Here is a 16607-nt window from a genome sequence, read left to right as displayed (position 1 = left end):
ATCGTTATTAGACTGAATTTTAACAATAAAATTCCACGAGGTGTTCAATTGACGTTGCCTACAAAGTTGCATGAAATAATAAAAAGTTTACAAATTCAATTTTCTTACATGTCAACACAAAAATGTCTAAATGAAATACAAAAGCAAAACAATGTTTTAATAGTCCGGATTGAAGATCATAATGAAACAATTTTATAAAAATTGTTTCCTGAATAAAATGAAAAATTAAGGAACATAGGGATTAATATTTTCCATCTAAGAGCTTTTGTCTTTTCTCTTTCCTGCTAAATTTATGTTAGTAGTCTGCATTAATTTATAAAATAAGAAGTTCAGCCTTAAGTTTTTTTTTAGTCATTAAACATAAGTATAATGTAATGACTTTTTAATTTAGATAAAATGTGTATGTTTTTTATAAAGAATTAAAAGCCACTTTTAGAATTTTCCATTAAAGAGTTTTCAGCTTTAGCTTTACATTTTTTTAATCTAAGTTAATAATTAAGTTTCTTAGACTTGTTCACTAAAAATTTTATGTTTTATATTTCTATAAAATAAAGTTCAGATGTTTCTGAAGAATATTTTGATTAAATAATTATAAAACTTCATAAAAAACAGACCATATGTTGAATATATTTTAACTCATCAAACTTTTCTCAAATACTCAATAACAAATACACTCGGTTTCTAAATCTTCAGACGTTATAACATTTACCATGTAGTCAAAAATATATAATACTAGAATGCCTTATTTATAAATAATATAATGTATTTTCATCTATGCTTTGTAATAAAAAATTTATACGCTTGTACATGCCTTTATCAATATATTCTTGAGGGATGTTATTCCATTTTTCAACTACAGCCTGTAGTAGGTTCGCAATACTCACAGGGGGATTTAAACGTCTCTGAATTAATCTGGATAAGTAATCCCATCCATCCTCAATTGGGTTTATATTCGTGGAAACTGGTGACCATTCAATTATTTCTTCTCTAAGAAATTCCCGGATTGCTTGGCTTCGATGTAGATGATCTTTGTTGTGCGTAACTGAAACTGATACCCTTCCCATGTGGTCATTGAGGCAAGAGCCAATTTTGATGAACATGGACCTATTTCAATCTTGATGTTCTCTGTCTAAATTATAGTCTAGGTAATCTTAAAGGTCTTCTAGATCTTAACCGGTTGACAATAATCGGTATTCTCATGGTTGGATTAGAAACGAGTTGTAGATTCTAATCCAACCATGTTAGATTCTTTAGATTCATTAGATTCTTTAGATTTTTTATATTCTTTAGATTCTTTAGATTCTTTAGATTCTTTATATTCTTTAGATTCTTTAGATTCTTTAGATTCTTTAGATTCTTTAGATTCTTTAGATTCTTTAGATTCTTTAGATTCTTTAGATCCTTTAGATACTTTAGATACTTTAGATTATTTTCATTCTTTAGATTCTTTAGATACTTTATATTCCTAATAATAACTCCAAAGGCTGTTAACAGATATTCACATACTTTTCATAACCATTTGGATTATGTACCTATTTTTGCTGGCATTTGTCACTCTCGGACCTTTGCTTCAAGCTCTAGTTTCTACGGAACCTCTTTCATCGTGTTGTTGAATGTTCTTTGTATTCGTACTTTGATGAATGTTTAATATTTGAGCAATTTGCCCATGTGATAAATCACCAATGTGAAGAAAGATTATTCATAAACGAATTTCATTAATTAATGGATATTTTGGCATTTTTACGATTTTTGAACTTCATTAAATGTTCAGTGATACACAACTAAATGCATCTTTTTGATTAAATTTGTCGAGTTTTAATTTTTTTGTCACAAAAACATTTAAGGCACATATCTGTACTGTATTTGTACTGAATTCAATTTAATCAAGAAAATTCATTATTTACATAGTGGTGTTGGAGGAATCTCCCTGAGAAAATGCTTTATCATGGACGAGTATAGTACCTTAAATCTCTTGACAAATATGTGGAAGACCCATATTATAGATATTGTTGTTTTACTAAAACAATTATGAAGCTTTCTTCAGAACATGATGAACGATATACTTTTGGACCTAAGGCAACGAACATGGTTCTTGCTCCAGTTTATTTTTTGAGCATTAGAATGACCCTATAAAAATATTTTGTAATGTTTTTTTACCTCCTTATATTATAAAATGTGATGACGACATTAATTAGTTGACAGATTCAAAATATTAATTACCGAAATTCGAGGACGTCAACTCAAACTACCACAAAGTGAGTTAACCTTTCCACAATAATGATACTGATAGTCGGGCTCCCAGTAGATAATAAAATGTTACCCCCTTAGGCCCAATTTCTTATCGTACCCGGATTATGCAGGGCAATTTTGGTGAAGTTTAGTTAATTACGATTATCTCGTCTAAATAAGCATTTGCATGGCTGTGCTAAACACAAGGTGAAGATCAAAACTTGAAACGTCAGCTATTAAATTAGAATTATAGACGAAAATTACCAGGATAAACGGATTTATAATTTAAAAATTGAAATTGTAATAGAGGAGGAATGCGTAAAATTTAATATCATGTTGATTTGATCCGTTGCGGTGTGGTTTACATTTTAATATACGTTAGTTAATTACTCGCCACGGAACTTCGGAATATGAATTTAAAGCCCGGAGCAATAGTGTTGTGATGAAGGTAAATAATATTAACTCTAAGCTTATGCTCAAATTAACTTTACAGTTGTTTTCGATAGCCAATTAGAGGAAGTTGAGTTTCGCACAAATAATTTCGTTTGCTAAAGTAAAATAATCCATTAAAACGTAACATCTTCATAAATGCGACTCGTGACATTCATTTGATTATTATAAAATACAAGCTAGTTAATGGAAGTACAAATTGCCAGTCCTAAGTAATAAACGTCAAGTAAATTAATGAAACTTTACAATTCCGATTGTTGTGCCGGAACTGAAACTTTAGCCATTACGTTTAAGGTTAAACGCTGAAATGTATCACACAAACTGTTGTAAGTACATCATAAAATTGTCGTGGTAATTTTAAAAATTGGCGGATGCGCCGCAGGATTAAACGGTAATGTAGAGATTTGAGGATTTGAAGGCGGACTATCGTGAAGTATGTTTTTCATCTGGAACTAAGGATGATATTTGTATGCGGGGTCTCGCTCCTGGTTTCAAACTCGGGTCACCGGGAACACGCATAAACTCCCTTTAATATCGGCGCCCGTTCACTTTTAATAGAATTTAATGCAACCGGCCCCCCTTTAATACGTCCGCCTGCGACTCGACGAATTCAAATTAAACTGCCGGGATTGTAAGTTTGTAATTTGGTCAAAAAACACGCTGCACAATTGAACCGTAATCTGTTTTTGTTAATTTTATAACTTTATTGAGTTTTCCCTCCTTTAAATAAACTTGCGGAATTTGAAATTCATTTCGAGTTGCTATTGTTGGAACTGTAACTTTTCAATCTAAAAGAAAAACATTTTACATATTTCGACTGCTAACTTCCAACTTTAATTAAAATGAATAATCGAGGGGTATGGGGTATGGCTTGAATAGTTCGCAGGGAAGCTTATATTTGAAAAAATTGTTTTTCCGTTCATCACCTAGTATTTTATCTCGCCATAGATTATAATTTATCGCTGCAGTCCTGCCTTGCAGAAATATAGATGGGACCCAGATATCACACGTCGACGAACATCATCGCAAAACGCACGACACGAAAATTAATTAAACGACTCAAAACCACAGAAAAACGCTTTTTGTTATCGCAGCAACTGAAATTATAAACACTACTCAATACTGACAGTGATGAAAAGGATAAGCTTTTTTCCAGAAGCTTTCTATTAATTTCCCAGGATAACGTTTCTTTAAAAACAAAGAACGGACGGCGTGAGTCTGATCTCGGGGGAGTGTATATACATTATGGAACGAGCAACACAAATGAAATATTAATTTCAAATTCCTTCGTTATAAATCACACGGTCTGAGATCTAAGTTTTACAGCGTCTTAGATGATAAATCACGGCGATTTATTCAAACAACTGTTATGAAAATAAATCCGTATTAACTACTGCAACTTTACTCGCCACGTTGCGTTTATTAGTTTAGATTTATGGTAATCTGGCCGAGCCAACCAATTATGGATCTGTGCCCATATGGAAATCGTTCTGAATTATACGGATAATCCTCTGATTTTAAATCAGATTTCATGTTTTCTTATTTTCGTCTCACATGCAATGTTTATTAACAAATATTTTCATTTTGGAGATGAATGATTAGTTAAAATGACAATTCAATCGTATATACAACGTTACTGAAATCGTTTCAATCGAATAAAAATAGTTGAGTTGCAGCTGCTGAAATTTCAAATCAATTTTCCGATTCAAGTATGGTGATTGAATTGAAACGTACGCAAATTATTATAAAATATGTAAAAAAAAAATATTTTCGTTGTAGGCTAATTAATTTTTTAAACTATGAATTAAATTACTAATTTAATTTTTCTGCTCTGTTTAATTTTTTAATTTAAATTTTTCAAGGTTAAATCTTTAAAATTCATTATTTTAAATACGAAAAATTTAAATTATTTTTAATTTTATTTTTTAAACGTAAATAATGAATTTTTTAATTTCATAAATTTAAATTACTAATTTTATTTTTTTTTCCAATTGATTATTAATTTTTATGAAAAATACATAATTGTAATTTTTTTTTTAATTTAATTAGTAAAATTTCTTTTTTCTAATTTAATTGGTTGTTATTTTTTAAGGTTATAAATTAAAAAATATTAATTTTATTTTTATTTCATTTAATAGTAATTTTTAACCTTTTAAACAGAATTTTATAAATTTAAATAATAAATTTTATTTGTTTAAATTTATTAGTTTCAATTTCTCAAGTTTAAATATATAAAAATTCAATAAAATTAAACTGATACTTTTATTTTTTTAAATTTATTTTTAGTTTTTACATTAACGTAACGTAATGTATTTAGTAAAATTTAATATCTTTTTTTTTTAATTAAATTAATTTTTAAGCTTTTTTACATATAATTTTATTCGTCAAATTTTTGTAAATTTAAATTAAATTTAAAATTAGTATATTTAACTTTCTTTTTTAAGTTTTTCAGATTTAAATTAATGATTTTAATTTTTTTTATTGAATTGGTAATTTTCTATTTAATTTAAATGGTAATTTTTAATTATTTTAGCTTCATTTATAATTTATTGTTTTATTTGTGAAAGAAATCAAACATAAATATGGAAAACTTAAAAAATAATATTTTTCTGAGATAATTAAATTAATTTTTAAGCTTTTTTACATATAATTCATTCATTTTATTTGTCAAATTTTTGTAAATTTAAAATTAGTATATTTAACTTAATTTTTTTAATTTTACAGATTTAAATTAATGATTTTAATTTTTTTCATTGAATTTGTAATTTTCCATTTAATTTAGATAGTTATTTTTAATTATTTTAGCTTGATTTAAAATTTATTGTTTTATTTGTGAAAAAAATCAAAAATAAATATGAAAAATTAAAAAATAATATTTTTCTGAGTAGTATTAATATAAAAAATAATTTTGATGAAGTTATAATTTCACAATTAAAAAAAAAGTGTTATTTTGTCAAATTTTATGTGACTCAAAAATGCATTACAAAATATTTTACTAATTTTGTTAATTTTTCTTATTCAAATTAGTCAATTGTTGTTGCCAACTTAACAATAAATATTCCTTGTGTGTATTTAGTAAAATTTATTATCTTTTTTTTAAATTAAATTAATTTTTAAGCTTTTTTACATATAATTTATTCATTTTATTTGACAATTTTTTATAAATTTAAGATTAGTATATTTATTTTTTTTTAAGATTTACAGATTTAAATTAATGATTTTAATTTTTTTTATTGAATTGGCAATTTTCTACTTAATTTAAATGGTAATTTTAGCCTGATTTAAGATTTATTGTTGTATTTGTGAAAAAAATTAAAAATAAATATGGAATATTTAAAAAATATTTTTGATGAAGTTATAATTTCACGATTAAAAAAATGTGTTATTTGGTCAAATTTTCTGTGACTGAAAAATGCATTACAAAATATTTTGCTAATTTTGTTCATTTTTCTTATTCAAATTAGTTAATTGTTGTTGCCAAGTTACCAAGAAATATTCCTTTCTTAGATAATATAAGAAATGTATTTTATTCATAAATATATTCTTTGTGATTCATAAAATAAATTTGTGTCAGATATGCCACTCACAGCTTTTACCCTCTACGTCAGTTCTCAAGAATTTCCCACAAACGTCCGAAACATCTAAATCAAAGCGGCAGTGCAATTGCTAAATCCGCCCCCCATTGAAACACAACAATAAACAAATTCGATTAGAGGATCTCATCGCCAAATCTTGTCCGCACATCCTCGTCATAATTAAAGCAAGATCGTGCCGCGTTGCCATGCCGACCCGATGTGTCAACCAAATACCATTAGCAAGACTTCACGTCTTCTGTGTGGATTTTAATTAAGAGCTTAATGCCTCATTTTGAGACGCATGCCCCGCGTCCCCGGCCGTGCGCCCTCCTTTTTAATTTCGCCCCGACTGCTGTTATTGCCTCCGCCTTCTATGGATCCGTGCAATAACCGGAATATATATTGTCGTGTAGTAAGTGATTTTTATCTGCGGTCGAGTTGTATCATCGCCCGATTCTCCTGTTAATTATGTAAGATATGCTGTGTGATGCCGGTTTCACTTATATCGCCTACGGCCCGAAAATCCGAAATTTTAAAACCCCGATTAATCTCCGTGTTAACCGCGAAACATACGATGCCACTTTGGCTTGTGCGGGATGATATTGTTAAGCAGAATCGGGACGCCCGGGGCGATTAGCGTTCCTCAGGTAACTTTATTAAGTCACGCGGCTTTTGGGGGGTGGATAATGCCAAAAGACATTAGTGATTTAGTTCTAAGACCTTCGTCGTCTTTCACGGGACGCTCCCAATGTACGCTGATTTATTCGAGTGTGGCTGATGGGATTATTTGCCGCACATATCTGTAATAACTGTTTGCATTCCCGAATCCGATTTCTGGGACGCTTTCACGCATTTCTGCGACTGAATGGGCGGCTCAGTTGTATCAGGCTTCAGTCTAATTACTTTATGGAGAAACGTAAAAACATGGTTAATTTGCGAAATTATTTGACGTAAAATCTCCTTTCATAAATTATAAATTTTAATTAATGTCTAGGAGCTGTGATCTTTATCTTCTGTGGAAAATATGTTAGAAATATAAAAAGACAGTAATTCATTTTCGACGGAATAAAATCACAAACGCGGTCGTTTAAGGGTATCCACTTTGGAAAATGAAATTTCCCAGTAACTGTCTAAAACTGACTCAAGCACCGTATTATATATATCCACAATTATAAATCATATCAATTGTGTACCATATTTCAGGCATGTCTGAAAGGTTTAGCGCTGAAATTAAGTTTTGTTTAATCAAATAAATCCTAGATAAACGTATTATATTTACTTTGTTAGTGCTCGTACGTATATACCGTATCATTAATTATATAAAGGTGGAAATTTTTAATCCCGATAAGTTTTGATTTATTAGATAATCTAATACAAACATTATACATCTTTGTGTTATTTTAAATAATTATTGCATTTTATTATTTATTGAATTTCCATATTAAGATGTTTGTAAATAAGATAAAATTATTATAATTATTAACGGACAAAAAGTAATAAGTTCAGTTTCAACCATTAAATAATCTTATTATACAGGGTGATTCACCGAATATATTTATTAATAGTATACAATGTGTTCCATTGAAAATAACAAGGTTGATGTCACTTTTGACGACAGCGGAAATGAAATTTTGTTTAGAATAAATTAAAAAAGTATTTCAAGTATAATTGCTGTAAAAAATCAGTATCACCCTGTATCGTATTTAATTATTAATACATAAAATAACAAAAAATATGCAACACAAAATCCAGTTCAATTTACTAAAATATTAGTAATTATAATATAATCTCTGAAATGAATTAAATTCATTTATAAATGAATACTATTAAATAAAGTGCAAATTAACAAAATTAATTATTGTTGTCCATATTTACAGTGTTGGCAAACAGTTGTATTAAAATTCTAAAACTTAAGCTCCGGAAGTTGGAAGTAATTGTTTGGAAGTTTTCATGTTCAGTGTGTAATGCAACTCTCTTTCAACTAAAAATAAATATAAAACTCCTGAAAACAGTTATACACATTGTTTTTGAAATTTTGATTAGTTGATTAGCACCGAAATTAAACTAATTAATGCTTATCATAATAAACATCATTATTATTTACTTTATTACAATATAATTATTTCAAAATATTATTTATAATAACAATATTTAATACAAAATCCAATTAATTTACTAAAATATTCGTAATTATAATGTCCTAATCTGTGAAATTTAAAACTGAATTTAATTCATTTATAAATGAATACTATTAAATATTAATGAAATTAATTATTGCTGTACATTTTTACAGTGTCGGGAAATAGTTTTATTAAAATTCTAAAACATAAACTCCGGAAGTTGGAAATAATTGCTTGGAAGTTTTCATGTACAGTATTAGCCATAAATAATTATGAAACTCCTGGAAACGTTTATATAAAAGAAATATAGATGATGAGACACGTATGAGAATTATATTCCTCAGTGATGAAGTGACGATTTTAATTTTGTTTATATTATTAATATATTTATTTAATAAAACTATATAATAAATAACTATATATTTTGCTTTATATTTAGTTATTTTATTTCATCTATTAATATCAAAAATAAATGCACAAAATATATTGTAAATCATACAATGTAAATTTATAAATAATAAATTTATAATAATATAATTATACATCTACTCCAAAAACTTTACAGAAGTATTCTACAATTATTGCGTTAAGATGGTCATACAAAATGTTACTTACCTTCTAAAATACAAATAAATGTAAATTTTGGGATAATTTATGCGAACCCGCTTGTTCAGGTCGCAAACGAAACTCGACCTTAGGGTGGTAATGCCATTCTGCTGCCGACTGTACATACATTGTTTATGAAATTGTGATTAGTTGATTAATAATAAAATTAAACTAATTAATGCTTATCATTTAAAATATATTTACTGTAGTTTCTATAAAATTATTTTGAAATATTATGTTTGAAATTATTAAATTAATTAATCATTGGACAATTATATGAATTCATTTTACTTTAAATTTAAATAATTTCATTTAACAAGAAAGAATTTTAATTTAAAATATATGTATTATAATATAGTTCATAGAATATTATTTTATTAACATAACAATGAACATTAAAAGCTTTAATTATTATAAGTATTCTCTATATATAAAATGAATATTAACAGAGATTTTACCAAACATGTAAAGTAATATTGTCAGATACAATACAAATCTATCCATGATACATTACTATCATCAAATAAAAGAAAATGACCAATATTTTTTTTCGTAAAATCTCTCTTCATATAGCAATACTTCGTTAAAACAAACATAATGTACTTAATTAAACGTAAATAACAAACATATTGTATAAAATTTGCAACTACATCTAGAAGGAATCCAAAAATATACAGGGTGAAAATAACAAAGTTGATGTTACTTCTGGAGAAACCATAAAAGAAATTTTATTTAGAATAGTTAGAAAAATACTCAAATTATAAATTCTAATGTTTCTGTTCTTGTTCTAAATATAATTTTGACTGAAACAAACATTAAAACGTAAGATAACAAAAAAAAAACATTCAATCAATTCAAAATCTAGTTTAATTTAATAAAATGTTCGTAGTTATAATGACTTTTAAGATGTATTCTATAAAACAAAGTGAAATTTAGCTCCGGAAGTTGGAAATAATTATTTGGAAAATTTCATGTTCAGCTAAAAGCAATTATGAAACTTCAAAATAAAAATAATTAGCGCTAATCATTATAAACGGGAGTTCTGTGATTTCTGTACAATTATTTCAAAATATTATGTTTGGTATTTTTAAATTAATTAGTCACTGAATAATTGTACGCATTTATTTTACTTTTAATGAAAGCAATTAAAATAATTACATTTATCAAGAAACAATTTTAATTTAATAAATATATTTATTATTCAGTTTATAAAACATAGTTATTTGTTCAAATTTGTTTCAGTTGATAATTAATTAAATGAGTTCAGTCCATAAAGAAAATACTTGATGAAAATTACGAACTTTATCAACACAGATATATAATTCACGTACCACTTAAACATCGAAATAATTCATTCCCCAAAACAACGGTGGTATTTAAGACAATCCCCAAACCTCGTGCATAATAAAAACAGTATAAACTTATTAAATTTTTTACTATATTTAAGTCATTTGTCGCCGATCGAATAAGACATTAAAAATACGAGCAGGGTCAATATAATGTTTTAAAAGAGAGGCATATACATCATGTTTCATAAAATTTTACACGGACATAAAATTTTATGGATGTGCCTACATTTTTTTATATTACATTTATATGGATACGTGTAATTTTTACAGCAGGAAATTGCACTTATTTGATGACGAATTTCACCAGTCGTTTTAATAGACTCCCGTTTATTATCCTCGTATTGATTAAGTGGAATTTTTAATGAGGTTTTTTGGCACATTGTAGGTTTATATACATTAGTCTGGACTAGAGGTTAATTCAATGAAAATGCGCCCATTCAAAATTATGTTCGTTGGCTAATGAATCAATAGAGAATCAATACAGTAGGAAGATTATACACTCGAGTGCTGTAACCAGGTTAAGCAAATTATTAAGCATTAATTTTAAGTTATTGTCTGCAGTGGTTGGGGTTTATGGCCTAGATGCACCGGAATTATTGCGAAGATACCATTTCCATTGACTAATTATGCCACGTAATTGTAGCCATGGGATAAATAAATTGCCTTAAATACGTTTTTAAAATTTCCTTTACACGAACTCATAAATTAGGGTAATTAAGCGATTTTTTATGTGCCATCAATTTACTTACACTGCGAGGGAAAAGCATACACATTCATACCTCTTTGAATCGTTCGACCCGACACGTTTAGCAATCATTGAACACCCACCTGAAACAAAATGTCCAATTTAATTAGTGGATAAAAGGGAGGGTTTTTATTTGAACTTTCGGCCCCACACACGGCGAAATGTTCAAAGCCGCCACTCATCAACGTCATTATTGACAGCGACATGTTTCAGTTAACCAATAACTCGATTTTGAAACAAAGTGTATTCATTAACATCGAGGCGCATTGCCGAAGGTACGAGTAGGTGGTTTTTTGTTCATTGTTCTTCGGCACAATTCACAAGTTTTCCCAATTAACCGGTGCACAATCGGCAACTGGCAAAGTTGTCTCGAAGTGTTCGAATGCGCATCTATTCGGATAACGGTGACGATGCGTCACGTACATCCACCACTCTATTTGTCCATCGAGGCAAGCTCAAACTGCAAACGGGCCCCGAGTATAATAAATTTGCTCGCGGTCACCACACCCTTCACCGTGACATATATTGAGCGGGTGAAATATGCCCCGAATTCAGTTTCTAATGTTGTGCGAGTCGCCAGTGAAACCGTGGATGTGGAACATTCGCAACTGCACAAATTTATTGCGCTGCCGCTTTGCTAATAGCCATAATGAATGTGATGGATGATTAATCGACTTCAAATGCAGGCCCAACAGCACAAATCAACGGACGCAAACTATCCAAGATTCCTCATACACATGAATTAAAAATGAAACAAAGAGCAACACAATGTGCTCATGAATAATTTAAATTTGTTTCGTATTAGCGTTGTCGCAGACAATTGTCATACATCTATCTGGCTGAAGAGTAAATTGATTCAAGTTCGAACATGACATGTTTCGGGTCTAGACATTGCGGCATGGGAGCTCCTCTGGCGCCCGATATTTAGAAAACAGATGGGTGCTTTTCATGAAACCGAATGCGCGGATGATGACAACACAAAGTGCTTTGTAAACCGTTCTAATAGTTCGGAGAATGAAATATCAATTAAATAGAGAGACTAGCCCAATAATTACTCTATTATTTAGACCGTTTCCACAAATGTCTGTTAATGCGGTTGAGTTGGTTGATTAGTATGTTTTATATCATTTACTTCATCAACAGTGGTAGAAGATATTTTGTGATGTAAAAGAGCTTAATATGTTTTGTCTTAACTTAATATATATATAGACGTAAGCTTCGTTATCGTTGGTCGTTGGTAAGTATTATCAATAATTTTCTGGTACGATGCCATGTCAAGAAAAAGAATGCCAAACCATAACGTTTCCTCCTCTGTGTTTAGACCTCGAAGCGAACGTCCAAAGGTAACAAATGTCACCCAAATAAGGTACATGTCAAAAGATTATGAGATATAGACAGTTAGCAGCCTCAAGAGTCACTATAAGGCTACACACGACCAACTTATTTCGAATGCAACCATCAGAAGACGAATTGATGCTAGTCGATTTCAATCTAGAAGACCTTTAGGAATACTTAGGTTATTACTTAGTCACAGAAGATCAAGGTTGGAGTGGGACCATGTTCATCAAAATTGGCTTTTGCCTCAATGGTAAAATTTTCTTGTTTCAAATAAAGAGAATAGGATTGATGAATGATGATCGTTGACATAGAGCCTGGAGTGAAAGAGAACTAATTCCATATACAGGTGGATGAGTCATGTTTTGGAGTAGAATGGAAGAACTGCTTCGAAAGGTGGTGGACCTCAATTTCGTATTTATGAATGATAATGATCGCCAACATAAAATCCAAGTGGAGCAGGACGTTCTTAGAGAAGGTGACATTGAAAGAATGGAGTGGTCACCACTTTCTCCGGATATAAAGCCAATTGAGCATATATAGGATTATTTTCCAGATTAATTCGGCACCGTATAAATCCTCCCATGAATATTCAGGAAGTTGAAAAATGTAAAAATATACCTTAAGAATTTATTAAATGGAAGTTATCGATTTTTATAAGTCGTTGATGATGAAGGTATTCTAGTACTATTTCTTTTTAACTTAATTATTTTTTTTTTTTTTGACAAAAGTTGAAATGCTTTAAGGGTTCTGTACAGATGTGAAGGTAGTCTAAAAATAGGGATAGTATAATAAACATAAATTTTTGTTAATTTTAAATTAAATTATGGAGTCGTGTTATTTATTTATTTGACCAACCAAACCAGACATCGTTTAAAGGTGTGTGACAAAAAACCAAAAAAAAAAAACTTATTCAATACTTATTGGACAAATTCTGAAATAAATCCTCTTTTAAAATTTGTTATTTTAAATGATCTGCTATTTCTTTGGCTACCATTGTATATTCATATAAACAAAGGGTTGTTCCAAAATCATTTCCATTCGACGCTATTGACTCGCATCCATTACATAAATTCAAATCTGACTTCCCCCCTTTTTTCGTTCCAAATATATTGATTACACATTTCACGAGTCAATCTCTTTGGTAACGTCGCTCCGTCATTATTCTGTAAACTGTGTAGCCAAAGGATTTTCAGTGACCTTCGAAGAAGATTTAACTTTTCAATTATTGTTGACATTTAGATTTTCGTAATTTCTTTTACGCCTTTTACTCGAGCCGACGCTCACGTTTTATGGACAATAGATACTCAGATGTCGATAAATTTGAATTACTCTTAATTGAACACAATTATCATAATTTTTATTCTCATTCGGCTGTCGATAAAATCGTTTGTTCAGTTCTTTATTCATACCGTCACCTAAAGCTGATCTGAATCAAGACTGGAATTAACAAACAGTTTCAGAAATCAATCATCAATAAGACTTGAATTAACAAAACCAATATTGGCCAACATGTCTTGTATAGAACCTAAATAATTAAGTTTAATTAAAAAAATTCTTTATCCTGGATATCGAGTGTCATCAAATTACCCTCGCAAGGGTTCAAATTGTTTCGGATTTAGTTTTGCAATGGCAAACCTGTTAGTTAAGCCACATAAAAACAAATGAAGGCCGTAGGATCCGATTCAATTTAACTTCTCATGCGAACTGTTCCACAAATCTAACTAATTCTGTGTTTGTGTAGTTGAAACAAAAACGAAATTTTGTTTTTGTAGTCGGTGTTTTTCGTTGATTTAAAATTAAAAACAGTAAAAAAATAAATTTTTATTGTCTATTCGATGATATTTTATTGTGAATTAAGGCAAAAATGGCATTTAAAATGAGCCCGTAAAAGCAATCTTTTTATAAAATTCGAATTTCAGTAAAAATACAGCATTAATTCAATGGAAAATAATATAATTTTACATTCATGAAATGTCCGTGTGCCGTGTTGCCTGAACGACCCCTGCTATTAAATTACGATGCACGTGTGTTTTCAATATCAACAAAATATTAAACCTGCGCCCTGTATTTTGTTGAGCCTTTTTCGGCCGAAATCTCCGGCCTGTTTTTTCAGCGAATTTAATGCGGTAATTTCAGATTGATGTTGGGTGCATCGTACACGCCATAAGTCATGTTTACAGTTCAAACGGTCGTTTAATTTCGTGCAGCTCTAATCCTACGTATCTTGAAGCTGCGCCCAGTTTTTAAACGGATTTATGTGCTACAGACAAAGATCTCGTACTCCCCAATCGCAGCTTTATTGATGGATTTGTTGTTGTGTAAGTGAAAAAAATTAAATCGTCGTCCACGCCCCAATAAATAACAGTTCGAAGGGAAATAAATAAAATATTTGGCTTCTCGCAAGTCGTAAATTTTCAAACCCAATTTCCACAACAATAAACACGTATTCGTGAAATTGTATACGTAGCAACTTAACGGAATCGATCCGCAATGTGCGCACATCAAATTGCATTATCCTAAACTGAGCCATATTAAATTTGTATGAGTTTCAGTTTATAATGCATTCAGCGTGTGGACTGTCTGCCGTTGGAAAAGTTCCGCTGCGACTTTCGCAACAAAGAATGGACGGCCGAGTTTCAGAAGTTCCTGTTTGTTGCAGCATTACACTGCAAATACCATCCAGATGTGCTTTTGCTGCGGTGAAAAGCCGCAATGTAGTTTTTGGTGACATTCTACTGCGGATGAATTTAACAACATTTTTTTATATGCGTCAACTTTAATAATTGCTTCTCTGGAATAACAAAGAGTATCCCGTCCCAGTTCCGAATCCTTATTTTGATAGATTTGAGAATTTTCTCCCAACTTTATTTACAACTCTTTTTAATTTATATTTTTATATAAATAAAGAAATTTAGTATTCAATAATATTTTGGATATTTTATTTCGTTCAGTTAAGTATGAAATATTTATTTACTAGTTTCAAATGATACTTTATTTATAATATTTTCCTTAATCTGTTGTAAGTCTAAATTAATTTAATTTGCTGCTACTAAGATCGGTCCATTAAACAATTAGTTAATTAAAATCAATGTGGTTTGGAAAAAAGTATGGAATACTATTTAATATTCTTAAAAAATTAACAGTAATTCAAATATTTCAATATTTTATGGTGTAAACCTTGTCTTCTATCAATGCTAGGCACCTTTTAGACATAGAATCTACCAGTCTCTGCAATGTGTCAACAGGAATATGTTGCCACTGCTCTTGTATGGTTCTTTTTTGCTTTTGATGTTTCTTGTTTGGGGGTGACGGTTTAATACTTTCGAAAGGAGCTCAATAGCTATTCATTCAGGTACAGTTAAGTTTAATAATTTTAGACAACATCTTTTCCTCGACAAATGTTTTCCAGTATGTCACTATATTGAAAACGATTCATTTTACTCTTTACTTCAATCAAGGACCCAAATTTGGATGGTGAAAAGAATGCCTAAACCGTAATTCTTCTGCTACCATGTATAACCGCAGTAATTTGGTATTTAAAATGGTATTGTTGCCCCATTGGATGCTCACAAATGATCTACCATCAGTGCCAAATAAATTAAATTTACTTTCGTCACTTCGAAGGAAGTAGTCTATTTTTCCTGAGTTCATGTCAAAGTAAATTTTGCAAAAGCCAGACGTGTTTCTTTGATAGAGTAATATTTAATGTTTTCGCACGTTGGCCACTTTCACAAAGTTCAACTCCTTTCTTAAATTGAAGTAAAAAGTAAACGTGTTTAAGCATTACTAAGTCAAAATCGATCGAAATTGTTAAGAATTTAAGTACAACTGAGCGGAAATAATTTAATATTATATACTTTTTTCTAAGTTAAAAAACGTGTACGATAAAAAGTGCCTTTAAACGAATTATCTGAGTAAGTTTATTAATGTCTAGTTGAGTATCTTAACTGCCATATAAAACTAAACTGGCGGTTAAACTGTTTATCAATATCCAGTCAAAGTTTATCCAGGAATTAAATTCGATAACTGCAAATAACTTTAACTAAAGGATAAATGTGAAAGTTGACAAATTATATGAGTCGGTTTACCAATGTCTAGTTGAGTATCTTAATTAGAAATCTGGAGTTAAATTTCGATAACTGGAAATAGATTTAATTAAAGGATTAATGCTCCCGTTTACGAATATTTTATAGTA

The 16607-nt window shown here is 29.6% G+C and overlaps 1 protein-coding gene across 2 annotated transcripts in view; it reads right to left on the bottom strand.

Moving 5' to 3' along the window:
- LOC109603577 (proteoglycan Cow) overlaps nucleotides 1–16607 on the bottom strand; it is a 129618-nt gene that overhangs the window by 40511 nt on the left and 72500 nt on the right. The gene's annotated exons all lie outside the window — the stretch shown is intronic.

This window comes from Aethina tumida, chromosome 3, assembly GCF_024364675.1.
Source record: "Aethina tumida isolate Nest 87 chromosome 3, icAetTumi1.1, whole genome shotgun sequence".
NCBI lineage: Eukaryota > Metazoa > Arthropoda > Insecta > Coleoptera > Nitidulidae > Aethina > Aethina tumida.
Note: the sequence above shows the minus strand (reverse complement) of the source record. Positions and strands in the feature narration are given on the sequence as shown.